Below are 25549 nucleotides of genomic sequence, written 5' to 3' on the forward strand. Positions count from 1 at the left end.
CAAGAAATGTATAATGTGGGGCGCCTGGGTGGCTCAGTGGGTTAAGCCTCTGTTTTCGGCTCAGTTCTTGATCCCAGGGTCCCGGGATCAAGCCCCACATCGGGCCCTCTGCTCTACCAGGAGCTTGCTTTCCCCTCTTTCTCTGCCTGCCTCTCTGCCTACTTGTGATTTCTCTCTCTGTCAAATAAATAACTAAAATTTTAAAAATAAATGACTAAATAAAAAGAAATATATAATGTGTGTTTATCTTTATATAATATATATATTTATACAATTTCTTACTGATAAAAACAAGACCAACTCTTATTTAATACTTGAATGTTTTATATGGAAACAAAGCACCAAAAATTAATATATACCACAATGTTTCATAACTGAAAAATACAACTTTGTTTTCCTAAATTCTTTTTTTTTAAATTTTTTTACTATTTTATTTATTTTTTGAGAGAGAGAGACAGAGATAGCCAGAGAGAATATGAGTGGGGTGGAGAGGAAGGAGCAGACTCTCCACTGGACAGGGAGCCCAATGTGGGTCTCCATCCCAGAATCCTGAGCCAGCTGAAGGCAGACGCTTAACTGGCTGAGCTATTCAAGCACCCCATATTCTCCTGAATTTTCACTCTAAAATTGTACTTGCAAAGATTTTACAGTTAAGAAATAAGGGAATTTAAAGCATGGCTCTGGAGTTACAGTGCCAGTTTTTGAATCTTGACTCTACCATTGATTAACTATTTTTAATAAATAGTTTAATAATTTTTTTTAGTTTTAGTTTTAAAAGTTTTGATAAATTTTTTTAAAGATTTATTTATATGGCAGACCCATATCACAAGTAGGCAGAGAGGCGGGCAGAGAAAAAGGAAGAGAAGCAGGCTCCCCGCTGAGCCAAGAGCCCAATGAAGGAAGGGCTTGATCCCAGTACCCTGAGATCATGACCTGAGGTGAAGGCAGAGGCTTTAATCCACTGAGCCACCCAGGCACCCCAGTTTTAATAAATTTTTAATAAATTACTCAATCTCTCTGCTACTCAGTTTTCTCATCTGCTAAATGAGGGTTATGACAGTCATAGGATTGTCCTGAGGATTAGACAAGTTACCATATGAAATAGGAGGACACTGGTGTCTGACACATAGTAATTTACTATGCTTTAATTATTAAAATTTTGCTGTATCCTTTGTTTTCAGATGACGGAGGCTCCAACTTTCCTTAGAGAAGGACTACTAAGATATCTATTGTTTGTAACTATAAAGTTGTTTTCATGGAAGTTGATTAAAAATAAATTCTACCATAATCTTTTCTCTCAATATAGATGTTAATTATAATGCAAGTGTGTTTGTAGAAATCTGGGCACAAATATAACTCAACTATTATTTGAATGCTTTACTGATTCATAATTTCTGACTATAAAATACATATGAATTTTAAATAATTGGGGAAACAAAATTAATATATAATTAAGTAGCCAAGCAGATCACTGATAAATCTCATACCTCAGTGAGAACTACTGCTACATTTTCCATTTAGTATTTTACCTAAACATTTCGTAACTTAGTTGAGATCATTCGTACATAAATTTTGTCTCTTGTTTTTTCATTTGATGTTTAATGATTTAATAAAATAATCATTGATATAATCACTTTATAATCCTATTTTTCATGGTCTTGTAAACAATCCAATTTATGAAGTGCTTACTGTCTAGGCTTTTTAGGCTGCCATGGCCTCTACGAAGTCATGAAAATACTGAAAATGTTTGTATACTTTAAGCAGCTATTTATTCAGTGCCTAATCTGGACACTTCATTCTACATGACTTAGCTTGTTCACATTTTCAGATTCCCCAGGGATCACTATACACAATACCCATCGCCTTTTCTACCTGCTTCCTGACCTTCCGGGCCATCATCATTCATATTTTGTATTCAGAACATGGATTATCCTCTCCAGTGGAATCTTACACAACGTACTTTAATATATACTTAATGATCCTATGGCATTCCTGTATGATATGATTTTGCTCACATGTGGAATCTACAAAACAAGACAGATGAATAAACAAACAAACAAAAAGAATCAGACCTAAACACAAACAATAAACCAACGGTTGTCAGAGGGGCGGAGGTAGGGGATGGGCAAAATGAGTGAAGGAGAGTGAATGAGATACAGGCTTTCAGTCATGGAATGAGTAAAATAGGAATAAAAGGCACAGCAAAGGGGACATAGCCAATGATACTGCAATAGTGTTGTATGATGACAGATGGCAGCTACGCTTGTGGCAAACACAGCACCATGTATAAAGTTGAATCACTGTTGTACAGCTGAAACTGATGTCTGTCAACTATACTGAAATACAAAAAAAAATTTAACCAGTGAAAATCTTCATATTAAAGATTTTACTCACATGTGTGTGTATACGTTGTGTTAGTTTCACATTATTGCTATAACAGATTACTACAAAGTCGGTGGCTTAAAACGGGAAAAATTTATTATCTTACACTTCTGAGGGACAGAAGTCCAAAATCAGTTCTATGAGGCTAAAGTCAAGATGCTGGTAAGGCTGGTTCATTCTGGAAGGTCTGAGAGGTGAGTCTGTTTTCTTGACTTTTTCAGCGTCTAGTGGCTGTCTGTATTCCTTGATTTATGGGTGGCCCTTCCTCCATCTTCAAAGCACATCATTCTGATCACTATTTCTGTCATCACCTGTCCTTTCAGACTCTGACGCCATTCTCGCCCGTGTTATAGGGCCTTTGTGATTAGACTGGTCCACCTGCATAATGTAACATAATCCCTCCATTTCAAGATCCTTAATTTAATCACATCCCCAAAGTCCCTTTTGCCATAAAGTTACCTTTCACAGGTACTAGGGATTAGGCTGTGGACATATTTGGGGTTCTTTATTTAACTCGTCATGTATAGTTTTTAGTGACTTATGTTCGTCGCAAAGCCCCACAGTACATTTGTGCTCCTTTTCTGATATTATTATGTTGATTCCTCTTTTTCTAATATCCATATCTTTACCTCAGTTATTCTTTTTGTTCTAACAAAATTTTAATGCATATGCCACACCCAACAATCAACTAATCAATTAATCAATGTAACATATCATACCTCTTTTCCTGTTCGGGAGCACATAAAGTTATTTCCAAAGTTCTAATATTCAAATAATGTGATGAATATCTTTGAGCAAAAAAAGCATCTGCATTCTAAATTATTCTTTCAAGAAAGATTCTCAGACGTAGAATTATTAGATCAAGGGGTATAAATATTTTATTACTCTTAAGAATTATTGCCAAATAACTTTCTAAATATGTTGGTCTAAGTGATATTCCCATAAGTAGAGTTTGAAAGGGTCTGTCTCATCACATATTTGCTGTCGCTGAGTTTTTGCAATTAAAAAACAAAAATCATAGCTAACTTGCTTGAAAAACTGAGATGTTTTAATTTATATTTTCTCGAAGAGTAATTATAGTGATTATTTGTTTCATTTTTTAACTGTTTCTTTTTTTTCCTGAGTTATCCATTTTTGTTTTTTTAATTGTTTTTGATTTCTTAATTTTTTTTTTCTCATTTGGAACAAAATCACTTGTGAATTCCAGGGAAAATACTTTGTTCATGTATAATTATTTTTATTATAAACCAATTAATTCGGGGCACTTGGGGGGCTCATTGGGTTAAAGCCTCTGTCTTCAGCTCAGGTCATGATCCCAGGACCCTGGGATCAAGCCCCGAGTCTGGCTCCCTGCTCAGCGGGGAGCCTGCTTCCTCCTCTCTCTCTGCCTGCCTCTCTGCTTACTTGTGATCTCTCTCTGTCAAATACATAAATTAAAAAAAAAAAAAACTTTAAAAAAAAAACAATTCGATTTACTAGTATTGTATTTAAAAGTTTCTGTATGCATGGTTGCAGTAAATATTCTGGTGTGCTATTGAATTTTTTATTTCTTTTCTCAGTCCAGTAGTCCATATCGACCAATTCTTCTTCAAAATATAAAACATGGGGGCGCCTGGGTGGCTCGGTTGGTTAAAGCCTCTGCCTTCAGCTCAGGTTGTGATCCCAGGGTCTTGGGATCAAGCCCTGCATTGGGCTCTCCGCTCGCGGGTAGCCTGCTTTCCTTCCTCTCTCTCTGCCTGCCTCTCGGCCTTCCTGTGATCTCTGTCTGTCAAATAAATAAATAAAATCTTAAAAAAAAAAAAAACTAAAACATGGTCTGAGCAAAAGCAAATATTTATATTGAAACTTCTTAGGCCACTTGTGGTTATGTTTGATAAAAGCTGAATGGAATTTTATTCTAGTGTTTTTAATTCAGTTTCACAATTTTTCTCTAATATTTTTAAAGACAGTAGACTGCTTGCAGAAATTTGATTAGTAAAAATATGACCTAATTATATAGTTATACCAAATTTGATCAATGACAGGTATATTAGTTACTTGAGCTGTAGTAACAAATTACCATAAACTGTGTGTATAAAACAACAGAAACCTAGTCTCTTACCATTCTGAAGGACGAAAGCCTGAAGTCAGTTTCACTAGACTGAAACAAGTTATGGCAGGTTAGGCTGTGTCTGGACGCGCTCTGGGAGAATTTGCTTGGTGCCTCTTCCAGCTCTTGGTAGAAGCCCGTTCTCTTTGGCCTAGTTGCATCACTGTGCTCTCTGCCTCTGGCTGCATATCGCCTTCTCTGTGTGTGTATCAACTCTTTCTCTGCCTCATTTTTTTAATATGTGATGTCATTTAAGGTCTAACCAGATAATCCTTGATAATCTCATCTCAGAACTCTTTACTTAATCACATGGGCAGAAGCATCTGTTAACATATAAGATCCAGGGACTTTGATCTGAGATCTGTGGATGTCAATTCTCAGGCCACTACAACAGCATCCTGAAAAGTCTTTCAATAGATGCAAATCTCTAATTACCCTTTGTGTCAAGGAGAGAAAATTTGGCAAAAATTCTCTAAGGATTACATGTTTTGGGGCGTAGGTCTCCTGTAAACCCCATGGGTGCTACACAGAAAAACGGAGGAAGAGAGAGAGAACAATAGAGCTCTCTATGGAGATAGGTTTTGGTTTTTGTTTGTTTATCTTGAACTATTAGCAGCTAATAAAATGCATTGTTTCCCAGTGTTAATCAGAAAAAGACTGGAGGAAGAAACGTTAGTACTTAGAAATATTCTATTTCCCGTGGATATGAGAAATATTTCCTTCCAAAAAGGGAATACTCCAATGTGAAATACCCCCTCAACAGCCAACTCAGAATTATAATCTTCTGATCATAGATTTAAACAAATACCAGGGAAGTCCAGCATTACTGTGGTTTATGTTTTAATCATTCATTTTACAATAACAAATAAATCTATCTCAACAATGCTTTTCTATACTTGAAAATAAGAGGAAACTATTTTTATCTAAGTATTTGATTACTTTATATCATAAAATATTAAAACTTCTAAAACTAACTTAATCTATGTTTCTTCAATATCATGGTTTGCTAGGGCAGCTGGGTGGCTCAAAGCACCTCCTTCCGTTCAGGTCATGATCTCAGGGTACTGGGATTGAGCCCTGAGTCTGAATCCCTGCTCAATGGGGAATCTGCTGCTCCCTCTCCCTCTGTGCTCTCCTTCTCTCTCTTTTTCAAATAAATTAAAAAAAAAATCATGATTTCCTAACTTTATTATTTTTAAAAAGCTTATAATGTTTGTATATTTTTACATATATATGGAATATTCTCTATATCTTTATTTAACATGTTGTTCTGTTGTTTGTTTTTTTTTAAAGATTTTATTTATTTATTTCACACACAGAGAGATCACAAGTTGGCAGAGAGGCAGGCAGAGAGAGAGGGAGAAGTAAGCTCCCTGCTGAGCAGAGAGCCCAATGAGGGGCTCATTCCCAGGACCCTGAGATCATGACCTGAGCCGAAGGCAGAGGCTTAACCCGCTGAGCCACCCAGGAGGCCCCTGTTGTATTTTTTTATTATAAGAAATTCAAGTACCTCTGACTCAAACTACCTATCCTTTGGGTATCTCTGTAGTTCATAGTAATTACTAAAGAAGTTGTTGACATTTGTCAAGACAATTCTCAAACACTCCAGTTGTTTTCTTCTCTAAAACTATGTCTTAAAAAATGACATTTTTTTTAACACATAATAGGTTGTGTATGAGATAAGAAGACCATGCCATACTGACAGGCAGGGCAATCTGAAAAAGGAGGTATTCCTTTCCTATCTTTTCCTTCTTCTTCCAGATATAGTGGCAGTGTCTCTAGAAGTGTGTTGAAAAAAATCGATGGAGCATATGTGATGTAATACATGGGCAAGGGAAAAATGTTTTCAGAATAGTATCACACTAAAAATGTTCTTGAGGATGCCTTAGATTTGGGTCTTTATTTCTGCCAAATTCTCCAATGTCTGTGCATATCTTTAATCTAATAAAAGAACAAACCAACCATAGGTCTCTTTCCTGATACAGCTCTGGCAATCAATATTCATATTCACCTTGGAGACATTTTCCCCACCACAGGCAGCCATTGGCTGACATTTTGACTCAGAGATTTGCAATTGCAGACAATTGGTATCTAAATGAGTTGTGACAGCTGGAAGGAAAACTACTGTTTTAAGATTTTCTTTCATATGTCAAATCATTTCATTACTTAATTTTCAATGACACATTTAATGGTATTTTTCATCATGATAAAAGTAACACAATCCAGAAACTGGTCTTTTGACATGCAATGTATTTTGACATAAATCAAAAATCCTATTAAACTTTTAAATCACACCACATTGTAGGTTTCTGGTTCATTGTTTCTTTATTATTGGATATCTATGATACATGAGGTTTATTCAAAATATTTGAAAACTCTCTGGCCTTTCTGCGATGGTTATTTATTTTGTAAAGAGACTGAGAAAAGTTTATCCACTAGAATTTCCTGGAAATGGGTGGGGAATGTGGACATTTGAAAAATCTTTCTGGTTGCAAGTTTGCCTCTAGGGGTAATCCATAGTGTTGGGGTCCGTTATCAAAGGAACGAGGCCGATATAAAGTGAAGGTCAAGCAAAGCCTTATTCGCGCCAAACATCAAGAATCGACTGACTGGTCTAGGGCCGCCTCTAAAGAGAGCGACCCCTCCTAATCTTACAGGCTACCTTTTATGGGGTAGAAGTACAACCCACATCTTGTTCTCTCAACCCACCAGGTTCGTGTGTCTCTTGCTGATTGGCTAGTTCCATCTGGTCTGTTGACTTGTTACTCAAGATTACCCCATACCAGGAACTGTTAAAAACAGTACTTTCTGGGAAGGCTTAGTCATGTTAGGTCACACGTAGGTGGCCAATTGAATTACAGTTTACCCTATAGTAGCTGTTTGAACTAGCCTATTACTCCGGTCAGAATTGGTGCCCAAGTTTGGTGGCCAAAAAGTGGGGTTTACATTCTTTGGTGGTTAGGGAGGTTGCATATGTGCTTTTTACTGATTAGATGTTTCCATCTGACCTGACTCATCCTTGTATTCTGGTCTCTGTTATCAGGAACTAGCCGACTACATTTTACTGGTTTCTTGGACTTGTCTTAAGTAAGTTCCTCGGTGGGGTGAGGGGGTCAATTTAAGTTTACAGCATAAACAACAAAATGGCTGTTTAACCGAGATGGAGTCTCTGTGGCTAAGTAGGCCCTTACACACAGCAGTGCACAAGTTTAATGCAAATCCTAGTATTATGTAAAGCATGGAGGGTTCCATATCAGGAGTGGGGCTCTTAGATGGCCATGGGACTATCTAAACCATGAAGCGGAGACGTACCAGGAAACTCAGAGTTGACTAGAGGAAAGAATCAACACACTCTGTGAGATGTTCTACCTGCTACCACTTCTTGCAAATATTCAATGAAACCATAAAATTCACAATGTACTTGAGAAAGAGTTTCTGGCAAGATTAGTCTAGAGGCAGATTAGTCTATTTGAATTCAGGGATGGAGACACCTAAGGAGCTAAGAAAGTAAAATGAAAGTGGAAGATTTAAGTAAGCCACCAAATATCCTTATGCAAATGGTACCTTGCAAAATGCATGCGGCCTAGGGGTCAGCGAGGGCTGAATTCAGAGAAAAGCCATATACCCTGAGTCAAGGCTGTGTCAGTCTGTGCAAGGAAGATCTTTTGGACTTTTGGCTTACTCCTCTAGGATTTTTGAAATAAGAACAAGAAATAGGAACTTAAATCACAACCTAAGTGCGACATCAAGAGTTCACCTTCCCTTTTATTGCATGCATAATCCCCGGACTGCTACCTAGTTGTCAGAAAAGTTGTTGCAACTACTCTGAAAGTAGAATTACAACCTTGGCAGAGACTGAATTACTTTATATTAAGTGGTTCAGAGAAATAAGGAAGTTTATTTTATGACTTACTGGAACGAGTAAATCAGTTGCCAAATTTCAAGCTGGAAGGTGGATACTAATTTATCCTTGACCATCAAAACTTCTTTAAGAAACCAGAGTCTTTCTTCAAAGGGAAAATTAGTATATCATGGCCGACAACTTTGAACGGATAGTCCCTATCCTGAATGTAAATTGGTATAAACACTATGGAAAATAGTATGAAACTTCCTCAAAATTTAAAAACAGAACTACCATATGATCTAGCAGTCTACTTCTGGGTATGTATCCAAAGGAAATGAAAACACTTGGAAGGATATCTGTATCCTGTAATTATTGCAGCATTACTCACAAAAGCCAAGACATGGAAACAAGTTAGGGGTCCACCAGGGATGAGTGGATAAAGAAAATGTATACACATACAATGGAATGTCATTCACCAACAAAAAAGAAAGAAATCTTGTCTTTTGCAACAGCATGCATGAATATGAGACCATTTTGTTAGGAGAATAAGTCAGCTAGAAATACAAGTACTGTATGTTCCCACTTACATGCAGACTCTAAAATAGCCAAACTCATAGGGAATAGAATGGTGCTTCTCGGAGGCTGGGGGTTGGGAGAAATGGGAGATGTTAACAAAAGGGTACAAATTCCCAGCTACAAGAAGAAGTCCCAGAAGCCTAATGTACAGCACGGGGACTCTAATTAATGATACTGAATTATATACTTGAAAGTTGTTAAGAGAGTAGAGTTTAAATGTTCATGACCATACACCAAAGAATGGTAATTATGCAAAGATATGGAGGTGTTAACTGACCTTATTGTGAGTAATCGTCTTGCAATATATGTATGTATCAAATCATCACATCGTACACCTTAAACTTACATATGTTTTACGTCAATAATATCTCAATGAAGCCGGGGGAGGGATTAATAAAAAAGGACTAACAATAACAAAATATAAATGAAAAGCAAGAAGAAGAAACAAAGAATCCTGACCCACTTCACTTGATAAAACAGTGGTCACTTGAGGCTCAATAGCTAACAACTGGCTTCTTAGAGCTAAAAACTCATAGACGTCCTAGGAGGGAATCCAGTGGCTGCACATGAAAATTTAGAATTGGGGGTCATAGTTGTAACAAACTCCTAAACTACTATGGGAGTGGTAGCCCTCAGAAATAGAGGGAAAAAACCCTAATATTGGTGATCAACAGACAGCTCCGCGGATATACAAAAGGCCAATGAACTGTTCACTTTAAATAGTTGAATTGTGTGGTATATGAATTATATATCAATAAAGTTGTTTTAAAAATGGTGAAACGATGACAATTATGAGAGAATGGCAGAATCTGGTATAATATCTATAGTTTCAAAGCCTTGAAACATGAATATAAGTGACCCTCCAATGTAGCATTGTTGAAAAATTAAGGCCAGTCAGAAAAAAAAAATTGAAAGATTTCTTTGGAGAAATAGATATGAAAAAAAATTATTGTTGAAACTCATTCTCATAATATAGTAATAATTATTTAGCCCCTTTACATGCCAGATGCTGTTCTAAGTACTTTATATGTAATAAACCATTTAATCCTCACAGCAATACTATGAAGTAGGTACCCATCGTTATTTTCACTTTAATAAGAGAACTAAGGCACAAAAAAGGTTAAAAGACCACATGAGTTCTAGCAGCCTGGTTCTAGAATCTTCCTTTAAGGGCTATGTGTATTATTTAAAGTAAACTGGGTACCGTATAGACAAAAGTCAAAAATTTAATAAGTTGGCAAAATAGAAATGTATTTCTCATTCAGAAAATTCATTGTAGGTATTCTTGTTTTAAGGCAGCTTTCCTTCAAACAGTTGTTTAGGGACCCATGCCCCTATGTTGTGGCTCTGTAATCTTCAACACGTGAATTTCAAGAAGGCTATGATCATCTGCATTAAGCCAAAGAACGGAAATAACATGGAGAACGGTAAATGTCGGGCATTCATGGACTAGTCCTGGAAGTGACGTCACTTTCATTCACATTCCTTTGGTTGGAACTCAGTCACATAAGTACATTTAATTGCAATGGAGACTGGAAAGTATGACCTAGTTGTGAGCCCACAGGAACAGGTAATGCTCAGGTGCTCCATCTGCAGTCTCTGTCACTACGTTAAACTTCCATTTGCTACTAAAGGTCTATCTTGAAGTACACTTTTTCTCTGAGGCAATCTCTTTTCCTTTCTTCCAAAATTAAGGTTAGGCAATGTGGCAGAGGCCATAGCTGTAAGTGATCTGGACTCAAGAGAACCTGGATGGGAATAGCATCGCACTCACTTAACAGAAGACAAAGAAAATAGGTAAGATATGCATCTAATAGTATTTATTCTTAGTGTGAGACTCAGACATAGGGGCTGAGGCTCTGAGTCTAAGGTGACAAAAGTGTGACCATACATCCTCAGTGAGTTTTATTGACAGAACGACCTCTATTGACCCACCCGGAGTGAAGATTCATATAGGCTAGGCATGACTGCTCCCCAGACATAAACTACTGGGAAGCATTTTCTCCCAGAAGGCATCTCGGAGAAAATCCTTGCCCAACCACTAAGGAGGAACATGAGTCAGAGAAGCATCAAGTAACTACGATTCTTTTTCTACGCCTCAGATAAAAATGTGTGCAACAAAACTTGCTAGGGAAATGGTGCTTTTATTTTTTACTTACAGAGAGACTTAAAAAAAAATATTCCCCTGAATCCCTGAATGTTTGGAAAAGGTAGAATACCTGAATAATGGTGTGTGTAGATAGAGTGTTTACAGAACAGGAATATTAGAATTGGAATACCCTACAGTGACCAACCTTCTGGTTTGCTGTCCAGAATGGAATTTTCAATTTTAAAACTGGGTTAGTTCAGGTAAATCAGAATGAGCAGGTCATCGTGTATCGTTTCCAAGAAATAAAAGTAGGTTTGAGGCTAGTGTGTACTTCACAGTGTCATCCTCCTTGATGTGATTAGACAAGGCTGAGTTTTGCCTTTGGGGAGTGAATTTAGGTGTCTGGGATAGTCATAGAGATAAGGTCGCAAGGTTTGGTAATGGAGTCAGTTGTGAAACACACAAAACTCAACCTCTGAGGGCCAGAAAAGTCTCCATAAATACTTTCACAGCAAGTTCTTATATTTCATTTATTCTTATAACAAACTGTCAACAAAACAAGAAGTAAATCTCTATACATATAATATATAAAAATGAAATGACTATAATATAATAAATGAGAAGTGAAGATTTCAAACATCCCATGTTCTGCCTCCTCATTTTAGGATAATATTTTTTATTAGTCATCCCAAACAAAGTTGAAATAATTGGTAAACATTTTGGATTACAAAATCAATTAGTCTAACTAGCTTTGGGAAAATATAGCACCCATCTCTCTATTCATTGAAATGTTTCTTCTGTGTGCCCTCAAAATGATGAAATTTGATTTCCTTGGTTATTAAATAAACTTTTGTCACCAAGCCTCAATCAGTAAGGATTTATTGAGGATCTATACGTAACTTCTGTAATGTGTGCCTTTTAAAAATAAAAACACAGCTAGATGTTTCTAATGATATCATATTATAATTCATTTTGATAGTATTGTTTTAACCAAAATGTAGTTCTCCTCACTAAAGAATTTCAACATGTTACCATGCAACACAATAAAAGAACCAAGGTTCTGTCAGTATTGGAAACTATTAAGTACTCAAAAATATGTATTGAACCACTTGCTTACAAAATCAAAATTTTTTCATGAGCTTTTACCTTGAAAAACTTGAATTTTATTTTATCTATTATAACTGTGTATATAACTATGACCTGAATGCACTGGGGTTTTTTAGACATACCTGTGATTACAGGGTAAAAGATGTTCTGGTATATTAATATACCAATAAATTATTTTAAAGATTCATGTAAGATTTTATATGAAAATAAATGTACTTGTGGAGCCTTCCGGAGCTGGTTGAGTTTGACAGCTAAAGACTTCCTATCTTTAGCCACCCTGAGAAAAAAGGATTCCAAAATATTTTAAGTTTATTAGGTTCTGGATATGAAACTTAATTTGCAGGTCCATCAGTATGATTCACTCTGATCCACAAAGAATCAAACTCTAGGTACATCAGTTTAGTAGTACCCAGTGGAGAAACCCAACCATATCTGACGAACAATTAATCTTACTTTTCAAGCCATATAAATCTGTTGAACTTACGAAGCATAGAACATAAAAACCATAAAATGAAACAAAGATTTACATTTCAGAAGCTTTTTTTTTTTTTCAAAAAAAAAATGCAGTATTTGGAAGTGAATGGGGGGAAATCAGACATGCCAAAAATCATCAGGTGCCTAAGAGCAATCAATTTTAGAAGTAACATATTATAGTTTGTGATATTCAGCTCTCTCAGGTACTTTGATATACTACTGAGGAGAAAAAAATACATACCTGTAGTATAAATTGCAGATTGAAAATACATCTCTAACCTTATCTGAAAAATAAATTATAGCCACCTGAGCTGCCCAAAAGTTCAGGGGTCAGCTCTTCCTTTCATGATGGACTTGAAGCATTTCCCATGTTCTATATCACTGCAGTTCTGTTGTTTTACAAAATTTTGAAAGTCAATAGCTCCATTTACCAGAGGACCTTCAGACACTTTACTTAACAGTAGTTAACATCAGGAGAGTGAGGTCTTCTGAAAATGAATGGGAATTACTAGGTTTATTGTTTGCTGATAAGAGAATCGCCCATTCTTTTGCTCCACTTGCATTTTGCTTAAGGTGCACTTGAAATACCCATAGCTGAGAATGTGTCTCTTTTGCATTCAAATAGGCAGATGAACTATATCTTTCCTCTTCATCCAGTGTTCATTCTATTCCTTTATTAACTCTTCTTTCTAAATAGCAGGTCGCATTAATTTATCCCCCCTTACACAAAACAAGAGCATTCAAGTGTCAGAAATTTACTGCTGAGCCATAACCCCAGTGATCAAAAAACTGAGTCCCAGTAACTCTTAGGGGTTTTACACCTGCCTCTAATTTAATCGCCTACTGTGACTGTTGCTCAACACCAAAATAACTCAAGTAGTCTTCATCTGCCAGGAAAAAAAAAAGGAATTTTTAAAAAGGAAGCTTACTAAGAGAATTTCAACTACTTTGGCATATCTCTAGGAAAAAAAAAAGAAATTACAAGCTATTTTTCAAGTGATTAACATTGATTAATTCACAACTAAAAAGATCATTTGCATAATTTTAGAATATATAATTAACTCCATGATTTGTCTGAATACTTCAGACATAAAGAGTTTAGTTTTTCGAGGTTCCCCCCCTGAATCAGTTTGCTATTTATACCCATATTTAATGTAACAGAGTCAAGATACGGATGGTCTGAGTAATGTTGGGTGGAGGGACACCTGAGTGTAGAGATTAGATCAAGGAATTTGGGGTCACAGATTTGAATTCTTATCTTGACTTTGCACCTATTATATGACCTTGGATAAGTCATTTAATCCTTCCAAGACTTTGTTTCATTCTCTATACATTGGGAATCAAATTGCAACCTCACAAGGTTTTGTAATTATCAAATAAGGTAGGTCATACATTTAGCCCATGACTGCATCAATAATCAGTTTCTGGTATAATTATTGTCCTGATGATAATGATAATGACTTTCAATGTATTTATCATTGCTCTTATATGGATTTCAAGGTCATGCTGTATTTACAGAACACTTAGTATTTCATTCAGTATCACAAATGGTAGACTGTAGAGGCAGTGAAGAGTGAGAAGGGAAAGGCACATAGAGGGCATGTCTCTCTAGAATGTCTTCTCACTCCTTGAAAGCACCTGCCTAATGATAGCAGTGATAAAAATTCATATATGGTTTGCACTTCACATGTGACAAAGCCTTCTATATACATATCTGTGTTTAAGTTAGCCTATAGGTAGGAAGCCTTACAGAGAACATCAGGCAAACAAAGAATGAACAAAAGGTACATGTTGTTGGCAAACAAGAAGCAGAGAAGAGGGTAGCTGAGAAGTTGCAACTTCGGCACAAACAAGCTCCATGAATATTATAATAATTAGCAACAGTAAGTAGATGCTAGCAATAATAAGAGCTACATTTATGCTTGACTAGCTGAGGTAGATCCAGGTTCAGTGAGGCCTAAAACTTACATGATTTGTAGGGCCATTCATAAGGAAAGGAATGCAAAAGTATAAACACAAGTTCAGGTACAGAGCTTTGAAAGGTGTCCATGAAATTGAGGGGTCCAGCATTATTAGTTTCTTGGTAAATCCACTTCTGGTGCTTATTATTCCCAGCCCTATACTAAATCAACAAAAAAGATCTATATCAAATGATATTGAGTCAAACAGCCCTGATCCACATCTTGGCTCTGTTCTATGCTCTGTAGCAATCTAGTCAAATTGATGAGTTTTTTTCTTTTCCTCTTTAAGTTCAATTTTTTTTTTAAATTTTAAAGATTTTTATTTATTTATTTGACAGACAGAAATCACAAGTTGTCAGAGAGGCAGGCAGAGTGTGGAGTTTGATCCCAGGACCCTGGGATCATGACGTGAGCTGAAGGCAGAGGCTTTAACTCACTGAACCACCCAGGCGCCCCCCTTTTTTCTTTTATTTTACAGTGTTGCCCAGGTAACTATGCTGTTGTGAGGTTGAAAATACATAAATAAGTAGATAGATGAATAAATAAATAAATAAATGTTAAGTGATAAGTAAAGCTTTATCATTATGGCTATTATTATTCATAATTCTTATCATTTTGTTTGTGAGCAGTGGAAATTAAATATGACTATCATCCATACAGAGAATATGTAAAAGCAGATGTAGTCTCAAGTTTGCCTGCACAGTCCATGCTCCTAACCACAGATAATACTCTTTTTGGACTCAGAGTGGAAGTGGATCTTCCAAAAATATCTAATATAATAAGTGAATAGTTATTTTAGCACTCTCCTTTGTTAATGTTCAAATACTTTCAAAGAAGAACTAAACCCTAGAGAAGATATTACCAATTTGCATCCCCAATTCATGACCCAAGGCCAATTCCAAATACAAAGAAAATATGGCTATAGACATGCATAGTGAAAATTCAGACACTGCATTATGATTGAGGAGTTTTTCTTGAATCTCTATGTATTCATAAATTTCAGGGTCCAGGGTATTTCTTTTTCAGCATTTTCCACTAAAGAAGATCACTTCAGTCCTAAATAAGCTTTCTTAGAAAATGAGCATTAAAATATTTTAAAAATATTTTTTAAATTACAAAAATAACAAAACTTTAAAGACATCTCCAGTTTAGGAGCAATGCAGAGATCATGTGAGAATGTGTATAGCTGTAGTTAACAAAAGACATCCTACCCAAGTCAAATTCAACATAGAATTTTGCATTCACAAGCTTTGGTGTTGTCAAAGGGCCAAAAACGTATATCCACTCATAAAAATGTATGAGACCTATTAGAAAGGAAAAAGTGAGATTTAAGCAGCATGGGGGTTTCACAAATCTTATGATACTTAGAATAGCCTAACTCTGAACTTGAAATCTATAGGTTAAAACTGTTCAGAACCATAACGTTTACACGACTTATTACTCTATAAAAATTAGCCTTATTTTGGAATCAGATGAAATCGTTTAATACATACACCGCCAACAAAAAAATTACTGTAATACTAGACAATAAAAGAACTACCAGCAAATCTAAACAAAAATCCAATGTGCTATGGTAAGTGCTGTGAATTGTGAAAGACTGATGATTCATAGACCTGTAGCCCTGAAAAAAAAATACATTATATGTTAATAAAAAAGAAAGAAAGAGAAAAAAGAGAAAGAGGAAAGAAAGAAAGAAAGAAAGAAAGAAAGAAAGAAAGAAAGAAAGAAAGAAAGAAAGAAAGGAAGGAAGGAAGAAAGAAAGAAAAAGAAAGGAAGGAAGGAAGAAAGAGAAAGATCCAGCATGAGGTCTGTTACTATCCAGTCTGAAGAGGTTACCTACCTGAGGAGGATAATAGCATGGGGCTTTGGAACTACTTGGGTTCAAATCTGGACCTCACACTCCTCAACACTCTTTCCCTCCTTACTAGTTAGGGAGATAGATGGAGTTATTTGATGTCTGTCTCTATTTTGGCTTTCCAAAATGAACTTCTCAATAAATTGAACTCATTGGGTTGTTCAGAGGATTGAATCAGTTACTTCTTACAAATGCTTAGAACAATATCTGCATGTGGAATGTGTACTCAATGACTACAAGCTATAGTATGTATCTTGTTATTTTAAATGTATGGTTCCTTAGTTTACCATCCCAAAGTAAAAAAGAAAAAGCAAGAAAGCAAGCAAGAAAGAAAAAGAAAAGAAAAAAAAAAAAAGCAGTCATATGATCAATACTCTAAGTATTTGTTTCCTCGCTTATCCTCTCTCTGGCTCATTACTAATCTTACTTCCTGGATCTCAGAACCTGTACCCCACTTCCATCCTCTTCCATCCCTTTCAACAGTGCATTTAGCTTCTGATCTTGGCTTCCAACAATTTTAGTTGTGCACATTGGTCTAATCATGTTTTTCTTCAAAGATCCTTAAGCAATTCTGGTATCACAGACCACAAGGTGATGTCCAAGGTATTCTAACTCTTAACAAGTCTCTATCAATTGTACTTAACATCCCTAACCAGAAGAAGAAATTTAACATGATTTTTATTGAAAAAAAAAAAAAAATCCAAGAACTATAAAAAGTCCTTACTGCAAAAGCTCAATTTAAGGGTATGTGAGTAAGAGAAAAGAATGTTCCTTCCCCAAATACAGATTGTATTAAGGGAGAGGAAAATCTCCTTAGATATGTCGTTCAAAATATTTTGAGCTCTGCAATTATGAATAATGGATACTAAAGCTTATTACTTCCTAACAAGGAGAACATGGAACACAGACCTAAGGCACATGAAGGACTAGTACAAAAAATATGCCCAAAGAGGAAAAAACTTGGAGGACTTTAATATAAAACTTTAAGCCATAACGAAAAGAATTTTCCATTGACAAGAAGATAAATATATTGCCAACTGAACAAAATAGAGAGGGCAGAAATAGACCCACACAGATGTTGTCATTTAGATTATGGCAAAAGAGCCAAGATAATTCAGTGGGGGAAAGGAATATCTTTTCAATAAATGATGTTTAATCAATTTAATGTCTACATAGAACAAATAAAAGACCATCAACCCAAGTTCAAATGATATTTAGACCTAAAAATATTACTCAGATAAAAAAATAGGGGAAAATCATTGTGACCTTGGTATAAGAGGTTTTCTTTAACAGAACAAAAGAAGCTTGAGCCATGAAAGAGAAAAAAAAATATATTGAATTCTATCAAAATTTAACACTTTAGCTCTTTCAAAGACATCATTCAGAAACCAACAGTAAAGCACACTGCAAGAAAATATTCACTATATATCACACAAACTATTTATGTACAAAATATATGAAGAACTCTTGTAATTCAGTAATAAGAAAAATCACCAAATTAAATAACACATAAAACATTTGGGAATTGAATTAACAATAAATGATATGCAGTAAGGATATAAAAACACCTTTGAGATTATTAGTCACAGAAATTCTTTTTTTTAAAGATTTTATTTATTTATTTGACAGAGAGATAGAGAGTACAAATAGAGCAGCAGGCAAAGGGAGAGGGAAAAGCAGGCTCTACCACTGAACAGAGAGCCCCATGCGGGGCTCCATCCCAGGACCCTGGGATCATAACCTGAGTGGAAGGCAGACGGTTAACCAACTGAGCCACCCAGATGCCCCTAGTCACAGAAATTCTAATTAAAACCATAATGCAGGGGCACCAGGGTGGCTCAGTGGGTTAAGCCTCTGCCTTCAGCTCAGGTCATGATCCTAGCATGGAGCCCCACATCAGGGTCTCTGCTCAGCAGGAAGTCTGCTTCCTCCTCTCTTTCTCTGCCCGCCTCTCTGCCTACTTGTGATCTCTGTCTGTCAAATAAATAAATAAAATCTTTAAAAAAAATAAAACCATAATGCAACACCATTACACTACTTGTACAATGGCTGAAAGTGAAAGAATTGACATACCAAGTGTTGGCAAGAACATGAAGCAACAGAAAGTCTCACGTACTTCTGGTCAGAAAGCAAAATGTCCCAGGCACTTTAGAAAATAGTTTGTCAGTTTCTTGAAAAGTTAAAAATAAATCCGCAAAGATTTGTGCATCAATGTCCATAGAGGCTTTACTTGAAAAACTTCAAAATTGGACATGATTCAATTCCCCATCGATGGGTAAATAGATAAACAAATGTGGTATACCCTTTCAATGGAATACTACTCAGAAATAAGAAGAAGGAAATATTGATCAGTGCAACAATGTGGATGAACTCAAAATCATACTGAATGAAAGAAACCAGACAAAAAAGACTGGGATGCCTGGGTGGCTCAGTCTGTTAGACGTTCAACTCTTGATTTGGGCTCCGGTCATGATCTCAGGATGTGAGATCAGGCCCTGGAGCCTGCTTGGGATTCTCTCCCTCCATCTCCCTCTGCCCTCCCCCAATCTTTCTCTTCTTTCTCTCTCTGTCTAAAAAGAAAAATAAGGTATATACTTCATGATCAAATTTATGTAATATATTGGTGAATGTAAACTACCTATAATAACAAAATCAGATAATGGTTATCTGGGAATTGGGAGTAAAGATTGGGATAGTGACAAAATGTTCATTTAGGGATTGTAGTAATGAATTTATGGGAGAATATATTGGTCAAAATTTACCACACTGTATGACAACTCTTTATTAAAGATGTATTTATTTACTTTAGAGAAAGAGAGCATGCAAGTGGGGGAGGCGCAGAGGAAGAGAATCTCAAGTAGACTCCCTATCTGCTTAGAGCCAGCCTAGACCATAGAGCCAGATGCAGGGCTAGATCTCATGACCCACAAGATCATGGCCTGAGCCAAAATCACTAGGTGGCTGTTAACCAACTGAGCCACCAAGGTGTCCTGTATGATGACTTATAATATGTGTAATTTATTATGTAACAATTCTACCAAATAATTCATATTACATGACAATTACTTAACAATTCTACAATATTTACCAGATAAATTTATAAAAAATAAAAAATATCTTTAGGAAAACTTGGCCTGTTTTATTATCTCCTTCTGATGACGAATTAGAAGTTAAGACTAAAACTTCTAAAATCTGTAATTTATGGAAACGAAGAAGAAAGCCTGACTGAGATTCTTCCCTGTCTTCTCCACGGCATAAAAAAAAGGCTTTTGAATGGCTGGTACAGGCTAGATAGTTGGAATTGAACTGCGAGAATAATGTGACTTAAGGTAGCTCTTTGAGAAAGCATTGAAACTCCATCTCTGCAGAGAAGGCTGAGACAAATTTGTTGTGGGAAGACCTAGACAAGAGTGAGCAGGAATCCAGATGAGTCTTGGCTGAAGAGGACAGGAAAATTTGTAGGATTTTGATCATTTGGACCCATTTCTGAAAGTCATCCTAAATTCAGCCGGTGGCCCAAAAAGTATCAGAGCTCATAGATCAGGAGAAAACCCTGTGCTGTCAATGTTCAAGTGGGTGGAACCATGACATTACTTGAGCCTTGAAACTTTACTCAGTGACAGTGTGAATAAATCACCTCCTGAGTGATTCTTTGGGTCCAAGATGTCAAATTGTTAATCTGTCTCCAGGAAGTGTTTTCCAATCACATCCTAGGATGCTTAGAAATGCTTTAGGAATTACCAGGCACATATCAGGGTGAGGGCAGAGGAAGTTTAAATACCTGTATATCAGGTCCAAATTGAGACAATTAGAGCATTCTAAACTTGGGACCAAGAGATCATATACAGAAGTAATACTTTATACAAATTGTATGTAAACTATACATAGTTTTTCAATCCATAGTGTTACTTTGATGATTTCTAATTGTTACTTTTATTTTATAAAATCCTGAGTTAGGTAGATATCTGGATCAGACAGACTTAAGCCACTGGCCAACTGAAATTAAGAATCTAGTGCTCAGAATGGTAAGACCATGCAAGGATCACACCTTGTAGAGATCCCTGTCTGAAGTAGATTTACTCCTGACTAGTTCTAGTTCAACTTGCCTTTCACCACTGAACAGCTACAGAGTGCTCATTCCTTTGAGTTCCAGTTATTTTCTAAGTCCATTTTTGGTAGGTTTTAACTAGGTTTATCAGTTTACTGTTCCTGCAGAGCTCTCGCTTTGCAATGAAAACTAACATACACAGAACTCAAACAAAATTGCATAAAATAAAAGGATGGGAGGAAATACAGAAAAAAAAAAAATCTGTCATGTGGAGAGAAAACACATATACCAGAATGGATGAAAAGTTAACAATAAAAAAAAAAATAGACCTCTTGATTCATGAATCACGAAAAAATACTCATGAATATTGTTTATGTGGCTTTTCCCTCTTTAGATCGACAACTTCATACTTTTATATCATTTTACGCTACTGTGGTTTTGCTTTGAAAGAAACATTCAAGCTACTTATCACAAGGGTTAATATAAATGGGAAAACAAACGAACAAACAAAAAAGGAATGACCCTATGAATGACTTTTATATCAAAGTTTTCTTAGCTTCAAAGTATTACTGAGGTATTAATTTACATCAGTTCAATACGGTATCTTTAAGTATAATATTTGAAACTGGGCAAAGTGCTTTTGGCTCTCATAATTCACTAGTAATATAGAATGTTGTTTTGGAAAGTACATGGGATTTGGTTGTATGCAAAAATGCTCATTTTTAACTCTAGTTCATTGTCTGTATGACCCGGGGCAAGTTCATAATCTTTTTGAATCCCATTCATGACATCAAGATAATAATATTTACATTATGAGATTTGTTGTAAGATTTCAAGGATATTACTATACAAAAAGTATAGTAATGTCACCTTCTTCTACACCCAGAACTCAGGTTTATGTTTTTAAAATATATGTTGAGGAGTTTTCATGTGAGAAAATTAGAATAAATTTATTTTTAGAGGACAAGGGAAGCCAGCATGAATGGTTATCTATATTATCCATTATCAGAGGTCCAGGAGCATTTGGGTTATTTTCTCTTGTGTCAGATATTAAGAGGCTGTGTTGCTTCTATCCTTATCATTGGAGAGTGTGCTAGAAATAGCAGTCATTCTTCACTATTTCTGAAACTGCACCGAGATGAGAAGGAATATTAGTACACAGTGGGAAAGTGTGGCTTTCTAGATTTGGCTGTTTGAAACTGAGTATCGGCTGTGTCATGTGTTAATTCTGTGACCTTGGACAAGTATCTCCACCTTGGTACCTCAGTTTCTCCTTTTCAAATACATCATAGGATTGTTTGGGGTTAAATTAGTTAAATACGCAAATTGTGAAGAATCATGCCAGGCAAAAAGTCAGCATGAAAATGTAATTGCTGTTATAATTTCTCTTGTAGTTTCCTTAGCCTCAAGCCAACAATTAGCTTTAACTTGGAAAAGAATGTAATATCCTATTTCCATTGCTGATATTAGAAATGTAGATGTAGATAGGACATGCTAAGTATGCAACTGTTCTATACTTAAGCTTCATTATTCATTTATTATGGAAGAGGGGAGGCAAAATAGGCTTTCAAAAAAATTATCAAACACAAATTGTTTTGTCATGATAATATGAAAAGTATCCTTTCTTTATTTGCTTGTTTTTTAGTTTTGAGTTTCACACTGTGCTATCAAAAAAATGAAGTTAAGAAAACAAGCTATGGAACACAAAAAGATGCTTAACATCACTAATCATCAGGGAAATGCAAATCAAAAACATAATGAGATTTCACCTTACACCTGTCAGAATGGCTAAGATCAAAAACATAGGAATAATAAGTGTGGTAAAGATGTGGAGAAAAAGGAACACTTGTGTACTTTTGGTGGGAATGTAAACTGATACATGCACTCTGGAAAACAGTATGGAGGTTCCTCAAACAATTAAAAATAGAAATACCATATGATTCAACAATTGCACTACTGGATATTTACCCAAAGAAAAATGAAAACACTAATTTGAAAAGATATTTGCACCCCTATGTTCATCACAACATTATTTGTAATAGCCAAAATATGGAGGCAACTTAAGTGTCCATTGATAGAAAAATGGATAAGGAGGATGTGGCATATGTATGTGTGTACACAAGCATGCATGTGTCCACACACATACATGAGAATTACACAGCCACAAGAAAGGACAGATCTTGCCATTTGCAAGAACTTGGGTGGACCTAGAGGGCATTATTCCAAGTGAAATAAGCCAAACTGAGAAAGACAAATACCATATGATTTCATTTATATGTAGAATCTAAAAACCAAAACAAATGAATAAAACAAGAAAAAAGCAGAATCAGATCTATAAATATAGAGAACAAACTGATGGTTACCAGAGCGAAGGGAATGGAGGTGGGCAGAATGGGTGATGAGGAGAGGAAGGTACAGGCTTCCAGTTATGGAATGAGTGTTATGGGAACAAAAGACACAGCATAGGGAAGACAGTCAATGGTACTGTAACAGTGTTGTATGGTGACAAACGGTAGCTACACTTCTGGGGAACACAACATAATGTACAGGGGAGTTGAGTCACTGTGTGGTATACCAGAAACTAATGTAACATTGTGTGTCAACTATATTAAAAAAAAAAGAAGAAGAAGAAGAAGAAAGAAAAGAAATAAGAAAACAGGCCATGTAACCAGTTAGAATGGAATTGCAAAATGAGGAGGAGAGAAGGAAAGCTGTTGCTTCATATTTATAAAACAATATTTCTGAAAAAAAAAAAAAAACCCTGAGAAGTGAGAAGTGGTTGTGATTCTTTTCTCATACACTCTATTTTCTACCCATCACTATGGCCTGTCATCCCTTCTTCTGAATATATTCCAAAGATGCAGCTTTTGCCTATCTTTGCTAATGTGTCTCTGATCCAAACCTCTCTCAATTCTCATTGGATTTTAGTAGGACCACTTCAGCGAAATTCCTGACTAGTCCTGCCCCCAGAGTATATCCACCACACAGCAGCCTGAATGATCTTTCTAAAGTGTAAATTGTATCATTCCTCTACCCTTTTAAAAACTGTGGTGACTACCAGTTACTTTTAAATAAGAGTTTGAACTCTGCGTCATGCCCTAAAATGTCCTCTGGATCTTCCCCTTGCCATATTCCTGGCCTTGTGTCCTTTTACCCTCTCCCTCATGCACTTCTCTCCAGGCGCTGGCTTGTTCCCTCAGCTTTGGGACACACCAGACTGTTTCCTGGATCGGGGCTTTTGCACTTGCTCTTCTTCCTCCTTCTAATTCTCTCCCCCAGAGCTTTACATGGCTACCCCTCTCTCATTATTCAGCCCTTGGCTGAAGTGTACCTTGTCAGAAACGCCTTTCCTGATCATCCTACCTCAAGTATCATTCTCTAATATTATTTATCCTCATCATAACATATTTCAGTACCTGAAATTATCTTATTTATTTTCAGATTCCTATCTGCTTCCTTCAATTAGTTAAGCAGCTTGGAAAGAGTCCTCAGTCTGTTTTTTTGGGTTGCTTTTGTTTTTGTTTTTTCCTTCTGTATCTCCAGCACCTAGAAACAATGTATATTTATAAATAGGCTACAGCCTGCCTGGCCTGTCCTGGAACCAAGATCCTTGGCCTGGTGGCAGCTCACTACTGGTGTGTTACATCATTGAAGTTCATGTCCTTCTAGCCTTTACTACCTCTTCTGACCACATACATACCTTTTTTAACCAAATAATTATTTTCAAGATGTATGCTGTGTAGCTCATAATATGAGAAAGGAAGTGCATTCTCCTAAAGTTATACAAAAATCTATTAACACAAACCAGACGGATCTCAGTAATTCTGTAACCCTGACCTGAATAGTTGCCTCCATGCTTGGCTAAAGTCTTATGTCTGAAGTATGAAATGCCCCATAGAAAGATGCATGTAAGTCAAATCAATTTTCAGAAATTACAAAAGAGAATTTTATACAATACTACATTTTTTCCCAAAGTATTTTTATTGCCTCCTTATCAACACACCATATCTGCTATGTCTAGCCAGGCCAAGCTAAGTAGAAAATGGAAATAGATATATGTACAATCTTTCTCTTAAAATCTGGTAAGATCACCAATCAAAGGTGGGGCAATTTTAAGAGAAAGATACATCTACATATGCATATTATTCAAATTGATTGCATTAATGTCTACTTAAATTTACATCATGCACTGGTACAAAACTAGTGAATGTATTATTGAGCTATTGCTCTTTTAGCGAACCCTATTCAAAGATAAAATGATGTCAGTCCTGTTTCATGAAAATATTTATAATTACTTGACTTTTCAAAGCAATGTTTCCAACTCACTAAGTTGCACTAGTTGTTTCCCTTATTTAGAATGTATGGATCTGAGTCTCTGACAAATAAATAGACCTATTAGTTGTATAAATTACTAATTACACTTCGAGTTCCCATGTCTACAAAATCCCTTCAGCATCCAACTAGGAAATCCCAGACTCCTGTTTTGAGGTTAAAGAATATAGTTAATTATTTTCGTGAAAGTTAGACAAGTTTGGATGTCATCTAAAGTGTTAAAACTAAAACTCAAACTCAAGAATTAACTGTATAAAAATAATTTTGATTGTGCGGGAAAATACAGTTAGGAAACAAGAAATTTCTCTGGGAAAAAAAGAGAACAAAGGACCAATGGGAGAAAATTGATTTGGAGGAAAACAGCTGCATCTTCCATCTGCATTCTCACAAGAGAAAACTCTGAACATTCAATGGCAGCAGATTTTTTTTACCTCAATTGTGAACACAAGAAAAGCAAATCCCGCTTCTATAGTTGGTGTACAAGAATCATTTCTTCTGATTTTAATGAGAGAATTTTAGGTAGAAAGGTTCAGATATTTAATACATTTAGCACACTGAAGCAAGGACTCCAAGAAATGGAGGGGTCTTCTGCAAGTACACATTGATATTTGCACTGGAGAGCAGAGAGACCATCCATAATAATCATCCTGGGAGTTTAGATACATCTTTTAGAGTGAAGTAATAGAAGATGGAAATTCCAATCACCATATGAGCAAAACACAAGTAAAATGGCATATAATCTGATTTGAGATACAAATACAGTATTTGTTATGCAAATATAACTTAATGGGC

The sequence above is a fragment of the Lontra canadensis genome, unplaced genomic scaffold, assembly GCF_010015895.1.
Source record: "Lontra canadensis isolate GAN:19392208 unplaced genomic scaffold, GSC_riverotter_1.0 scaffold23, whole genome shotgun sequence".
Classification (NCBI taxonomy): Eukaryota; Metazoa; Chordata; class Mammalia; order Carnivora; family Mustelidae; genus Lontra; species Lontra canadensis.